The following is a 16,037-nucleotide window of genomic DNA, read 5'->3' on the forward strand; positions in this document are numbered from 1 at the left end:
GCAGTAATTCTGACTGCGCTATAAAATCCAAGTTGTTGAATGAGCCCTTGAATATTTGTAGGTTTTTACCCATCATAGAAATATCGAATTGAGCCATAGTTGGTAAATTTCTTATTTCCTTTATATCTTTTGTTTTCACTTGTTCAAGTAGTAGCCAAACTTCCTCTTTCAATTCATATAATTCTACTTTTAACTCGGATAATTCCTTGCAATCGAAATCAGTATCATCCACCGTATATTGTAAAACCTTTATCCTTTTTAATTTAGATTCTTTATAATCTATAGAAAATACTGTATTTTTACTTTTCTTTAAATTCGACTTCAATGATTCTAATTCTTTTATATATTCTTTTAACTTTTCCATTAATTCGTTTTTTTTCTGCAATACTCTTTTTTTTTTGTTACTATGCAAATGTTCTTATTATACTATTTCTATTATATTGTACACTTTTCTTTTTCTACTATTTGACTTCCTTTAAAATCTTAGAAATTCAAATATATATAATTCCAGTGTGAACATTAAAATGTGAATGCAAGATTTTATGTGTGAACGCAAATTTATATTCATGTGTGAATGCAAAACTCAAGTGAGAACGCAAAATTTTACATTGTGAACGACAAACTTTAAGTGTGAACAGCAAGTATTTTACAACCCTATTCAGTGTAAACCCTCTTTTATGTTATAATCGATTATTTAGTATTCGATAACCGATTACCATTCATCATATTTGACGTTTTACTTTTACTTTCGTGTTTTGATGACGATCATTTTTACATTCGCGTGTGCTTTAGCAAATATTTCTTCTAGTTTTATAATCAATATCATAGTTTTAAGAATAACAATAATGAATTCAATTCATTGTGATTTATATATATTTTTTCAATAAATAAATGAATATGATATATGTACAAAATGTGCATCAGTGTTGTGTTTTATGGTGTTTATTGTTTCATTGTTGGTTTTTTCTTTGGCATCTGTGTCTCAAGCTCATCAATTCTTTGCCAAATTTCGCATGCACGATTCCAAGGTGGTGGTGGATCTGCATTCACCAGTTCTCTCAATGCAGCCAGCTCCCGACGCAATCGCACAATTCTTCCACCTCTTCTGTGTTTGGGTTTTTGTGTCGGTGGTATCCGAGTCAATTTTTCTTCTACCGCTCGCTGCTGTCTTTTCAAATAATTTTCGATGGATAGCTTCTTTGGGCCTACGTTCAACGCAGCTGGAGTAGCTTCCTCTTTTGGCAGCAGCTTTTGGTCCGATGCGGGCAGGATCGCCATGTAATGTTTGTCTTTTTTAATTTAGTGTGTGTTGTGGAATTGACGAAGATGATAGTTTGATGTTTTTAAATTTAGTATGCCTGCCTAATAGTTTGCCGGCGCTTAATAACGCCACGGGCAGAAAAAGGGTTTTTGTTTTCCTTTGCAGGCACAACCAGGTGCCACAGCAAAAATAATTATTTAAATAGAAAATGCCGGGTTAGGCTTTCAAAACTGAATGATTATCTATATTGAAAATTGTCCATCTTTTATACTTAAATAACGGTATTTATAATTTTTAATTCTTTTTTTCAACATTATCCTTAAAAATAAACAACAATCCTTAAACATAACATATGATCTAAACTTATAACTAAACAGCTGATAAAAAATACAATTATTCTCAAACTACTTAACAGCTGATTCATTTTTATAATACCGTTCACACTATAGGTCTCTTCAAGCTTCGCCGATGTTGGTAAGTCTCTTTTGTTGCTTTTATTTCTATTTATGTGCATATATTCTGTGATTTTTAACTATTATCAATGCATTTAGTCTAACTAGTCTAACTATTATCAATGCATAATAGTCTTTAATTCCGTTATTCAAAATTTCGAACATCATTACATACATAATTCACGATCAGTGAAAGTTCACTGTGCTTTCTTTTTGTTTCTAATGCATTCATTTATTTTTTTTTGTGTTCTTTGTAAATTTCGTTCAGAAATTTACACCCTACACTCAAAAGGAAAATATATTTGATTCATTAAATAGTAAAAATTTATTTGAAAAAAAACCTCTCCTTGAAAATATAACAATAGTTAGGGCCACTTTCTCAATGTCTTGTTATTATTTATCGTGTCGATAAGACAGCTGATCCCATACAAAAATTTTACTAACCGGAGGTCTATCCTCCGGTTAAAATTAATCGGAGGATGAGAAACTGGCCATTAGATGTGTTAAATTTAATAGATTGTTAAAATAAATAATTAAAAATTGGTAAAAAAAAATATGTAAATATTGCACTTCCCCTACAAAACAGAAATTCATTGTTATAATATTTCTTGTTGCTATATTTTTTTAGTTATAAGTAAATTCTTTCTAAATTCTTTGAATAAAATTTTAAAATATATTGTAATGGATTGCTAACTTAAAACAAAGGGGTTTTCCTATAACATGAATTCCACATCATGTAAGTAAGTCAGTGAATTTACATTTTTTTCAGGGTTTTACATAAAAATTACCAGTCGTAGAACATTAGGAAGGGAGGATACAGAGACATGATCCCCAAATAACATCAGAGGGATCCCCTACAATTATCGAGCCTGACCTCTTATTTTTTCTTCATATTTGTGGTTACTATAAGTTCTGGGGCTGACTGTTTGGCAAAAATGTCTAAAGGCGATAGATGCAGCATGACATAAAGGGAATCTGTTCCTGTCTTACTGAATGCGCCTGAGATACACAAGCACGCCATACGCTGAACTTTATCTAAACAAGTCGGTTGCTGAAGTGCCGGCCACCAGACTACAATACCATATAGCATTACAGGTCTAACCACTGCCGTGTATAGCCAATGCACCATTTTAGGTTTTAGTCCCCACTTTTTTCCTATTGCTTTTTGCACGAGTACAAAGCTACCGTGGCTTTTCTCGCCCTTTCTTCAATATTAAGCTTAAAGTTCAGCTTCCTGCCCAAAATAACGCCATGGTATTTTGCACGCTCACCAAAGGGAATTTCAATACCCCTAAGGATATGGGCTTAACCGTGGGAATTTTCGATCTTTGCAGTACATGACTAATTCTGTCTTTATAGGATTTACCCCAAGACCATTCTCTTTCGCCCATTTCTCAGTCATCCGAAGGACTCTCTGTATAAGATCTCTGATTGTGGATGGGAACTTTCTCCTGACTGCTAGAGCCACATCATCCGCGTATGCCACCACTTTTATCCTTTCTTTTTCTAGGGAAGGTTGTTTATAGAAACATTCCAAAGAAGAGGTGATAGAACTCCTCCTTGGGGAGTGCCTCTGTTCACATACCTTTGTATGTTTGCTTGCCCTAGTGTGGCTGAAATACGTCTCTTTATTAGAAGTTCGTCTAACAGTATACCTGGATCAACATTCAGAGTTGTCAGTCCATTTAATATCGAGCTCGGATGGACGTTATTGAAGGCCCCTTCGATGTCTAGAAACGCAACGATTGTGTATTCTTTGACAGAAAGTGAGCTTTCAATAAAGCTGACTAGTCCATGCAATGCGGTCCCAGTGGACCTTCCTTTCGAGTATGCATGCTGTCGTTTCGAGAGCAAACCTGAATCGAAGCTACTTCTAAGGTAAATATCTATCATCCTCTCCAGAGTCTTAAGTAGGAAAGAGGATAAGCTGATTGGTCGGAAATCCTTCGCACTGGAGTGAGAGGCTTTTCCCGCTTTAGGCATGAAAAAGACTTTTGTTTCCCTCCACTTTTCTGGAAAATATGTTAAGTTTATACATCCTTTATATATCACCGTCAGCCAAGGGATAATTCTTTCAGTCACTGTTTGTTACTCCGCCGGAGTAATTCCATCAGGTCCTGTGAGGTCCCTCACGGTCTCTCACTTTGGTTTTTCTGAAAAAAACCTATATATGTTTGAAATTTTTCGGAACAATATTTATTTGACAAAAAGAAATTTCAATAGAAAAAATGTGTATATTAATTTCAATCCATGAAATTTTGTGAAAAGCATTGGACAAATTTGGAAGGAACTTTAGAGAAAAAAAAACATTAAGACAAAAAGGAGAAAAGGAACAAGGTGGGCCAAAAACAATTAATATGCGGAAGGGCAATTGGTAGAGAATTTAATCATAGACATATTAGGTAAATTAGAGAAAAAAAGAAATGGTGTGAATTAATGAGTGGTCTAATACTAGGAAAAGACGAAGTTCTTCAAGACAGAGGCTGTGGGTTCAAACTCGCAGCCTCCGCCCCTAACGAGAATATATGAATTGTAAGTGCATAAAGAGCATTAACACGAATTCCATTTGTTTGGTCGGAAATTTGTCATGACAACAATGTAAAAGACATTTAAAGAAAGCCGGCGCTTTGAAAAGAAGAAAGAGAAAAATTATTTATTTAAATACCATTGGTCATGCAATCCTATATGGAACGCCTAGAAGCATCGATGTAGACAAGATAAATATATGAAGTTTAAGTATTTATAAGATGAGCCCTGATTATAATTGTTTACTAGTTGTATGCATCTAAATATGTTGCGATTTGGTCCTCCATCATTAACTTTTATTATTTAAATCAACAATAGTCTTCAGTATCCTCATCAACAAGCGCTCGTGGATTTATAGTGAAATTAAAATAATTTTGTTCAAACTTTGTAAGTACCGGAGCAACAAAATCACATACATTTAAATAGCAGCGTAGTTCCAAACGGGAATTTTTCTTCACAAGAAAGAATAGTACAGGCAACTGAAGGAAACGCGGGATCGACAAACAATTTTGTGACGGAAACGTACTGACAAGGTCTTGAACATTATTCGTAATTGGCGAACATTAACGACATGCTCGTGGAGGAATTTGTATATAGAAGAGATTCTCACGTCTAATAATTCGCAAGGGGATTATAATCTACTATGTAGACACGCCCATAGCTTATTCGAGGGCAAAGCACTCGAGTTGTATTGGCGATTTAATGGCTCTGAAAAATCAATATAAAAGCGACTACAGCGATTTCGACGTTCTAGATGACATTCGTAGACGCAGACTATTATTAGGAATTTGAGACCAGAAATAAGGCTAGCGTTGTTGCATTTGAACATTGTTAATATTTCACAGCTACGAAAGGAAGTTCGTAAACATGAAAGATTTATGAGTGATATAGTAGTGAAGGATTCAAGGATTAATAGATTAAAAGTTGCAGAAATATCCGGCGAAATTAAGATAGACCAGGATACATGCCTTCCTGAATTGGAAGAGATATGCGGTATAAGAAATCTAAAATGTTGGAATTGTAACATGGAAGGTCACTGGTACTTGGATTGCCTGGCACAGGAAGAATATTTTGCTACGGATGTGGCTTACCGAACACATATAAACCTTCTTGGCCGAAATGTACAAAAAACGACAAGGCGGATGTCGGCAGGAAGTAGAGCAGACATCCGAACTAAACCACGATACTAACGAAATCATCGATATTGAAAGACATCAACTAAATAGACCTTTTCATAAACGATTAGTAGAACAAAATGAAAATATTAGGAATAGAAAGAACAAACTCTCTTCGAAGAGGCAAAGGTCACTCAGAAGAATAAAAGAATTTAACAGGATATTGAGACAATATCGGAAATTCATAATATCACCACTGATAGATAAATCACTTGATAATAGACCGTATGTCAAAATTAAAATAGGCAATAATCACTATTTTGGACTTTTAGACAGCGGCGCTAGTAAAAGTGTTCTAGGCGGAATTTGGCAAACTCTCTAACAGAGATGAATGGATTTCGAAAACGTATCGGCAGCGTAAAAACTGCGGATGGACATAGCCAAAAGGTATTAGGGATGGTAAATATCGATATCGCATTCGAGAATCTTAAGAGATCCCTCGAATTTTTAGTGGTACCTTCAATCCGCCAAGATGTCATATGTGGGTATGACTTTTGGAAGAACTTTGGACTAAAGATTTCCATGCCTAGTATAGAGGAAGTGAGTCCGGAGGAAATGGAAACGGACCGAATAAATCTGACTGAAGATGAACAAACAAGATTGAAATCGGTAATTGCAGCATTTCCAAATTCAGAGGTAGAGGGCTTAGGTTGCACCAACTTGCTTGAACGCCAAATTGACACAGGTAACGCTAAACCGATAATACAACGGTACTACCCGATTTCACCAGCAGTTGAAAAACAACTCACAAGTGAACTAGACAGAATGCTGGAATTAGGTGTAATAGAGGAAGCTCCTCAATCAGCTTGGTCTTCTCCGGTCGTAGTCGTGATACGGTCAAAATTTGGTCAATATTAACTTGACGTATTTCTTTCAATTTTGCATTTAAAAAACCTGAACGCCCCTCATTTTGAAGGTGTGTGTGTAGAATGTTGCTCCTATTTTGATTTTGGAATTCACTCTTCAGTTGTCAAAATGCCGTCCAAGCAAGGAGAGCAGCGTATCAAATATTTGCTCGCGCATCGCGAAAATCCGAGCTACTCGCACGCAAGGCTGGCAAAATCACTAAAAGTTGCCAAATCAACCGTTACAAATGTAATTAAAGTGTTTGAGGAACGTTTGTCGACAGCCAGGAAGTCTGGATCGGGGGGAAATCGAAAACCGGAAGCCGCTGAGACGACAAAGAGAGTTGCCGGTAGTTTCAAGCGAAACCCTAACCTCTCTCTCCGAGATGCCGCAAATAAGCTGGGCGTATCGTCTACAACCGTGCATCGAGCCAAAAAACGATCCGGACTATCGTTTTACAAGAAGGTAGTGACTCCAAATCGCGATGATAAACAAAATACGACGGCCAAAGCGCGATCCCGGAGGCTGTAAACGACGATGCTGACGAAGTTTGACTGCGTGGTAATGGACGACGAAACCTACGTCAAAGCCGACTAAAAGCAGCTTCAGTGACAGGAGTTTTATACGGCAAAAGGAAGGAGAAAGGTAGCAGATATTTTCAAGCACATAAAACTGTCAAAGTTCGCAAAGAAATATCTGGTTTGGCAAGCCATCTGTACCTGTGGCTTGAAAAGCAACATTTTCATAGCTTCCGGACTGTCAACCAAGAAATTTACGTGAAAGAGTGTTTGAATAAACGTCTGCTGCCTTTCATGAAGAAACACGGTTGTTCCGTACTGTTTTGGCCGGATTTGGCATCTTGCCATTACGGTAAAAAGGCCATGGAGTGGTACGCCGCCAACAACGTGCAGGTGGTTCCCAAGGACAAGAACCCTCCCAACACGCCAGAGCTCCGCCCAATTGAGAAATACTGGGCTATTGTCAAGCGGAACCTAAAGAAGACCAAAAAACTGCTACGGACGAGCAGCAGTTCAAGGCAAACTGGCTTTCTGCGGCGAAGAAGATGGACAAGGTGGCTGTACAAAATCTGATGGCAGGTGTCAAGCGTGAGGCCCGGCAATTGGAAAAGCGAAAGCCTAACTGAATATTTTTCCTGAATTTTATAGTAATTGAACTTGAAAAAGAAATTTAATTTGATTTTTTGAATAAACGATTTCACCGATTTACGCGCGTTTTCCCTTGACCAAATTTTGACCGTATCACCCTTTAATTAAACCAGATAAGGTCCGTATGTGTCTGGACAGTCGAAAGCTGAACTCAGTAACCTGGAAGGATGCTTATCCCATCCCTAACATTGATGGTATCCTGGCAAGGCTTCCAGCAGTTCATTGCATATCAAAAGATGTCCTTAAAGATGCCTTTTGGCAAATTAGGTTAAGTGAAGGTTCGAAACATAAAACAGCCTTTACGGTGCCTAATAGGCCCCTTTATCAATTTACAAGGATGCAATTTGGGTTATGTAATGCCCCACAGTCCCTCTGTAAATTAATGGATATGGTAATTCCCTACAATCTGAAGGCTAACGTCTTTGTATATTTAGACGATCTGTTGGTTGTTTCGGTTGTATGGCTGTCGTGTCGGCTATAAAGAAATATAGGCCTTACATAGAGGGACATATATTTAAAGTCGTCACAGACCATGTCAGCTTAAAATGGCTCATGAGTCAAAAAGATTTATCGGGTCGATTGGCAAGGTGGTGTTTGAAATTACAGGGGGTTCAGTTCAGCATTGAACGTAGGAAAATTAAATGTAGTTCCAGATACGCTTTCCAGAACTCACGAAGGTGAGGATTCGATGGAATCTATTTCAGCAGAGAGTCTGCCTGTCATAGACCTAAATTCGAAAGCGTTTGATAGCGATAATTACAAGGACCTTCGTAATGCTTATAACGATTCTCAATTACCGGACTTTAAGGTAGTGTATAAATTTATTTGTACACGGACCCAGTTTTCCACGGGGGAAGACGATGAATTGGGCTCTTGAAAACTTATAGTTCCCGAAGAATTAAGACATTCTGTTATTTATGCAGCTCATGATGCGCCGAACTCAGCACATGGAAGAATACGGAGAACTCTAGAGAGGATTAGACGTTACTTTTATTGCCCTGGTATGGTGAGCCAAGTTAAAAATTATATAGGCGACTGCGGTCTTTGTAAGACGTCGAAAACACCTACCTCATTATTGAGACCTCCCTTGGGAAAGATGGTGAAAACACAAAGACCTTTCAACGATTTTATATAGATATAATAGGACCATTGTTGCCACGTACAAAATCGGGTCACATAGGTATATTGATCATTCTAGATCACTTTTCCAAGTTCACTTTCTTAAAGCCTTTAAAAAACTTGATCTCAAAACCTATAATAGACTATTTGCAAGAAACATTTAATTGCTTTGGAGTGCCCAATGAAATAGTAACCGACAATGGGACTCAATTTAGGAGCCGAAATTTTGAACAGTTTTTGAAGCACAATGGCATAAGACACATTTTAAGCGCTGTATATAGTCCTCAGACCAATGCAAACGAGCGAGTAAATCGTACTATAAACGAAGCTCTACGCTCCTATATACTGGATAACCAACGAGAATGGGATATATATGTAGGAAGCATAAATTGCTCATTAAGAAATAGTTACCATGAAAGTGTTGGCAGAACTTCTTACCAAATAGTTTTTGGACAAACGATGGTGACACATGGCCAGGACTATGAACTCTTAAGAAAATTAAACAGACTCGCGGACAAAGATGTAGTAATAGAAATGCAGGACAAATTATCACTTATTCGGAACTCAATTAAGGGTTACATGAAGAAGGCTTATGACAAGAACAAACGAATTTATAACTTGAGGTCCAGAGTAAAAAGTTTTGAGATTGGTTAGGAAGTAATACGGCGGAACTTTGCTCAGAGCAACAAAGCTGAGGGGTTCAATGCAAAACTAGCACCCGTTGGGAAGAAAGCGGTTGTTTTGCGAAAAATTGGTCAATTGGTCATACATTTACGGGCAGCGAGCGGAAAGTCCTTCTCAGTATCTTCAGCTAACTGTAACAGTGTCCGTATCGCGAGATATGGTGCACAATTTACACCGAAGGTCACCGTTTGTAGCTCATAGACCTGGACTGTCCTTGTCGGAGAATCCCTAAAAACAATTCTCTGCAACTCGAATTTGCCTATACATTTGCGTAATATCGCAGTTGAACACGTATCTAAAAATTCGCCATCGCACAATAAGTAAGACTAAGTCCTGTTGCAAAGTGGGACCTACGTGAAGAATATCGTTAAGACTATTCCCGTTGGACGTTTTGTTGGACGCATTAAACACGACGCGAAGTTTCGAAGTCTTTTTCTCGAGATTAATGGCTGGATGATGCGGAAGATAACACAAGAGTGTATCACTTGAAGAAATGGCGGATACTGGCCTCATGTGATCCAAATACAAATACTCTTTAACAACGCTGGCATACACTGATTTCACGTCCAGTCTTCTCAATAAAGACGCTTCGTTACGATAAAATTGCTTCAAACCCGTCGTACGGGATTTACCCAAACATCCACGAGGACCGAGCTCCTCCTTGAGTGGCAGTGTAACTATATATCTACCTTCCGAATCCCTGCGCGTTGTCCGAACGTAATTCTCTTCACAAAACTTATCGGAGGGTGACAAAATTCCTCTACGTGGAGTTTCCTCCAACTCCCAAAACCGTAAAAGCATTCTATTTAAACGTTCCTCTTCATTAACTGCGATAGTCGTCGTAAACGTCTGAATTTGTGATGTAGAAATCGGACCTGTTACTAACCAGCCGAAGACACTGTTTTGTGCTATCAATGATTGAGCCACAATCTGCACGCAACCTTCCAAGAGTATTCTCGGATACAAATCCGCGCCTAGTATAATATCGACCGGTCTCGACACGAAAAGATTCGGATCAGCTAAGCGAATATCTGGAATTGTAAGATATTCGCTTAGCTGATGGTAAAGGTAAATTCCCGGATATAGATTGGAGCACTATAGCCGTCGTCTCCAACAAAACCGATGCGTTGAGTGGAGATCCGATTCTTAAATTACACATTTTACTCGAGTTGGCCGAAATAGCATCGTTAATCATCGCAGTTCCCAACAGCACGGCCCTATTTTGCGTCGTATGAAATGTCTGGCGATGTAGGCATGCCGACGAGGGGGAAGGTTGTGGCGCAGCTCTCGGTTGAAAACTAGCCGCTGAACTCGACAATGGGTCGGTCGAACTTGTCGCCGAAGTCGCGCTATTAGACGGCGTAGAATCACCATGCAATAGCGAATGATGTCTCGAATTACATTTCGAACACGAACATTTACTTGGACAATCCTTCATCTCATGACCTTTCGTTAAGCAATTGAAGCGCAGCCGATTACGTTTCACCACTGTGTAACGTTCCGCGCCTTGATCTTCTTCTCTTGAGAACGCTTCGCAAACGTGTCCTCCCGCAAATCATGCAAACACATCAACGTACGAACTCTTTCGGACAAAAAAGCGTCTAAATCCGCCCACGAGTCTGTGTGAGCCGCGGCAAACGTTGAAGGCAAATAAAAACGAGTATCTGGTCCCAATTATCAGTCGAAACCTCGTACGTATTCAATGCTCGCGGCCTCTTCACCCCCTAAAACCGGTGTTGCCGTTAGGCAGCGACTGCTCATCCCGATCAGCCGGTATCGAAGAAGTCGCGTTATTAGTCAAAATCCTGAAGCGATTTCCTTTATTCGATTATCCTTTATCCGATCCGATCCTTTATTCGATTTATGAGACCCGATACTCCGTCTCGATGCTGCATCGACCGAAGACGCAGACGAAGTGATGGATGACCTACGCGAACGACGAAACTGGCCCAACTTCCGATTTATTGCGGACAAACAATTCATATATGCCTGATGGGACGCGTCATACTTCCCGTCCACCGATTCAATATTCGTTTTCGTTGATCCGGAACCCTGTAAACTAGCCAAGCATCCCTCAAAGGAATCCTGAACCTTGGTCCACAACTTCCCCAATTCCTCACTTCGAATCTCGAGGCTATAGACATCTAAATCCTCATGGCATTAAAATGGGCGAGGAATTTAACCCTGGAAAGTCATCCTTATTTTTTGTACACTAACGTCATCCTTCGTCATTTTGACTACGGCTTATTTCAAGATGCTATAATTTGCATCGTGAGCAAAAATGAGTATCAAAATTGAGTTTATTTCCTTATTCGATTAGTTTTTAATTAGTATAAGACAAAAATTCATAAAATGGTTGTATTGGTATAACTTAAATTTATCATTTCCGAATCGACTAAAATGCATTTTAAATCGAAAATGAATTTACGCGTCGTTATTTTGACGAAGGATGGCTGTCCAGGGTTAATAAGAGCGTCCGAAACGCGAATAAAGCGATCAAAGGGAGAGACAGACATCCTAACTTTAAGTTCAACTACCAAATTGAAGAATGTAACCAAATACGAAATTACAATATAGCCAAGAAGCAACGGCCAATAAAATTACCAAACTCAAAACAAGGTTTTTTTTTCTGGAAACAGTGTGCGACAGACGAGCTTTACTTACGCTCCAAATAAACTTGAAAAAAAGGTGCAAAACGAACCGTAGTGCCCCAAATTAATGACACGCACATAAATAATTGAACAGCAAATCATCTGCAGACGTGGGACATGTTGTGCTGTATCGATTTGGTGAGAAATTAATCTTAAAAACATCCGAAATAAATTACAAAATTATAAAACCACTGGAAGGTACGAGAATAACGAGAATATATGAATTGTAAGTGCATAAAGAGCATTAACACGAATTCTATTTGTTTGGTCGGAAATTTGTCATGACAACCATGTAAAAGACATTTAAAGAAAACCGGCGCTTTGAAAAGAAGAAAGAGAAAAATTATTTATTTAAATACCATTGGTCATGCAATCCTATATGGAACGCCTAGAAGCATCGATGTAGACAAGATAAATATATGAAGTTTAAGTATTTATAAGATGAGCCCTGATTATAATTGTTTACTAGTTGTATGCATCTAAATATGTTGCGATTTGGTCCTCCATCATTAACTTTTATTATTTAAATCAACAATAGTCTTCAGTATCCTCATCAACAAGCGCTCGTGGATTTATAGTGAAATTAAAATAAATTTGCTGTTACCAGTAGATAAATCAGATTTACCTTAATTTTTGAGTTGTGCAAAATTTGTTTTATAGAAATATTGGAGGTTGATAAGTATATTTATACATTTTATACGCGACCGTCTTCAAGAGTAGTGGTAAGAAAAACTCGAGCTCTTTTCGTTACTTTGAAATAATAAAAAAAATATTAAATAAATAAAAAAAAAAAAGATTGGAATTTAGATTACAATATGACAAATTCATTAAACATGCCATTGACTAGAAGTAGGGAAAACTTATCGGACATAGATGCCCCAAGTAATTGTAGCTTCACGGTGGACATGAACGATTCTAGCAATATGAATCAGCCAGACGATCGTAGAACTACGAGATCACAGGCTCATAGCCAAAATGTCTCACGTGATACCGGTACCTCATCTCGCGTGAATAGGGCAAATAATACAGAGGGAGCACAACAGCCTAGGCAATCCGGAATAGACGAAACTAGAGTACGATCCATTATAAACGAATCCATACATGATCTTAGAGAGGAATTGACGAGAATTGTTGCGGGAGAAATGCGCAATTTTGTTCAAACTTTGTAAGTACCGGAGCAACAAAATCACATACATTTAAATAGCAGCGTAGTTCCAAACGGGAATTTTTCTTCACAAGAAAGAATAGTACAGGCAACTGAAGGAAACGCGGGATCGACAAACAATTTTGTGACGGAAACGTACTGACAAGGTCTTGAACATTATTCGTAATTGGCGAACATTAACGACATGCTCGTGGAGGAATTTGTATATAGAAGAGATTCTCACGTCTAATAATTTGCAAGGGGATTATAATCTACTATATAGACACGCCCATAGCTTATTCGAGGGCAAAACACTCGAGTTGTATTGGCGATTTAAAGGCTCTGAAAAATCAATATAAAAGCGACTACAGCGATTTCGACGTTCTAGACGACATTCGTAGACGCAGACAAAGAAGTAATGAAAATATAGACGACTATTTAGAAGTTATTTCTGGGTTGACGGATAGGCTTCAACATAATCTATCTGAATCAGATCTATGCGAGACTATTATTAGGAATTTGAGACCAGAAATAAGGCTAGCGTTGTTGCATTTGAACATAGTTAATATTTCACAGCTACGAAAGGAAGTTCGTAAACATGAAAGATTTATGAGTGATATAGTCGTGAAGGATTCAAGGATTAATAGATTAAAAGTTGCCGAAATATTCGGCGAAATTAAGATAGACCAGGATACATGCCTTCCTGAATTAGAAGAGATATGCGGTATAAGAAATTTAAAATGTTGGAATTGTAACATGGAAGGTCACTGGTACTTGGATTGCCTGGCACAGGAAGAATATTTTGCTACGGATGTGGCTTACCGAACACATATAAACCTTCTTGGCCGAAATGTACAAAAAACGACAAGGCGGATGTCGGCAGGAAGTAGAGCAGACATCCGAACTAAACCACGATACTAACGAAATCATCGATATTGAAAGACATCAACTAAATAGACCTTTTCATAAACGATTAGTAGAACAAAATGAAAATATTAGGAATAGAAAGAACAAACTCTCTTCGAAGAGGCAAAGGTCACTCAGAAGAATAAAAGAATTTAACAGGATATTGAGACAATATCGGAAATTCATAATATCACCACTGATAGATAAATCACTTGATAATAGACCGTATGTCAAAATTAAAATAGGCAATAATCACTATTTTGGACTTTTAGACAGCGGCGCTAGTAAAAGTGTTCTAGGCGGAATTTGGCAAACTCTCTAACAGAGATGAATGGATTTCGAAAACGTATCGGCAGCGTAAAAACTGCGGATGGACATAGCCAAAAGGTATTAGGGATGGTAAATATCGATATCGCATTCGAGAATCTTAAGAGATCCCTCGAATTTTTAGTGGTACCTTCAATCCGCCAAGATGTCATATGTGGGTATGACTTTTGGAAGAACTTTGGACTAAAGATTTCCTTGCCTAGTATAGAGGAAGTGAGTCCGGAGGAAATGGAAACGGACCGAATAAATCTGACTGAAGATGAACAAACAAGATTGAAATCGGTAATTGCAGCATTTCCAAATTCAGAGGTAGAGGGCTTAGGTTGCACCAACTTGCTTGAACGCCAAATTGACACAGGTAACGCTAAACCGATAATACAACGGTACTACCCGATTTCACCAGCAGTTGAAAAACAACTCACAAGTGAACTAGACAGAATGCTGGAATTAGGTGTAAGAGAGGAAGCTCCTCAATCAGCTTGGTCTTCTCCGGTCGTAGTCGTGATACGGTCAAAATTTGGTCAATATTAACTTGACGTATTTCTTTCAATTTTGCATTTAAAAAACCTGAACGCCCCTCATTTTGAAGGTGTGTGTGTAGAATGTTGCTCCTATTTTGATTTTGGAATTCACTCTTCAGTTGTCAAAATGCCGTCCAAGCAAGGAGAGCAGCGTATCAAAATTTTGCTCGCGCATTGCGAAAATCCGAGCTACTCGCACGCAAGGCTGGCAAAATCGCTAAAAGTTGCCAAATCAACCGTTACAAATGTAATTAAAGTGTTTGGGGAACGTTTGTCGACAGCCAGGAAGTCTGGATCGGGGGGAAATCGAAAACCGGAAGCCGCTGAGACGACAAAGAGAGTTGCCGGTAGTTTCAAGCGAAACCCTAACCTCTCTCTCCGAGATGCCGCAAATAAGCTGGGTGTATCGTCTACAACCGTGCATCGAGCCAAAAAACGAGCCGGACTATCGAGATATTTTCAAGCACATAAAACTGTCAAAGTTCGCAAAGAAATATCTGGTTTGGCAAGCCATCTGTACCTGTGGCTTGAAAAGCAACATTTTCATAGCTTCCGGGACTGTCAACCAAGAAATTTACGTGAAAGAGTGTTTGAATAAACGTCTGCTGCCTTTCATGAAGAAACACGGTTGTTCCGTACTGTTTTGGCCGGATTTGGCATCTTGCCATTACGGTAAAAAGGCCATGGAGTGGTACGCCGCCAACAACGTGCAGGTGGTTCCCAAGGACAAGAACCCTCCCAACACGCCAGAGCTCTGCCCAATTGAGAAATACTGGGCTATTGTCAAGCGGAACCTAAAGAAGACCAAAAAACTGCTAAGGACGAGCAGCAGTTCAAGGCAAACTGGCTTTCTGCGGCGAAGAAGATGGACAAGGTGGCTGTACAAAATCTGATGGCAGGTGTCAAGCGTGAGGCCCGGCAATTGGAAAAGCGAAAGCCTAACTGAATATTTTTCCTGAATTTTATACTAATTGAACTTGAAAAAGAAATTTAATTTGATTTTTTAAATAAACGATTTCACCGATTTACGCGCGTTTTCCCTTGACCAAATTTTGACCGTAACACCCTTTAATTAAACCAGACAAGGTCCGTATGTGTCTGGACAGTCGAAAGCTGAACTCAGTAACCTGGAAGGATGCTTATCCCATCCCTAACATTGATGGTATCCTGGCAAGGCTTCCAGCAGTTCATTGCATATCAACAGATGTCCTTAAAGATGCCTTTAGGCAAATTAGGTTAAGTGAAGGTTCGAAACATAA

This window comes from Haematobia irritans, chromosome 4, assembly GCF_050003625.1.
Source record: "Haematobia irritans isolate KBUSLIRL chromosome 4, ASM5000362v1, whole genome shotgun sequence".
NCBI classification, from domain to species: Eukaryota; Metazoa; Arthropoda; class Insecta; order Diptera; family Muscidae; genus Haematobia; species Haematobia irritans.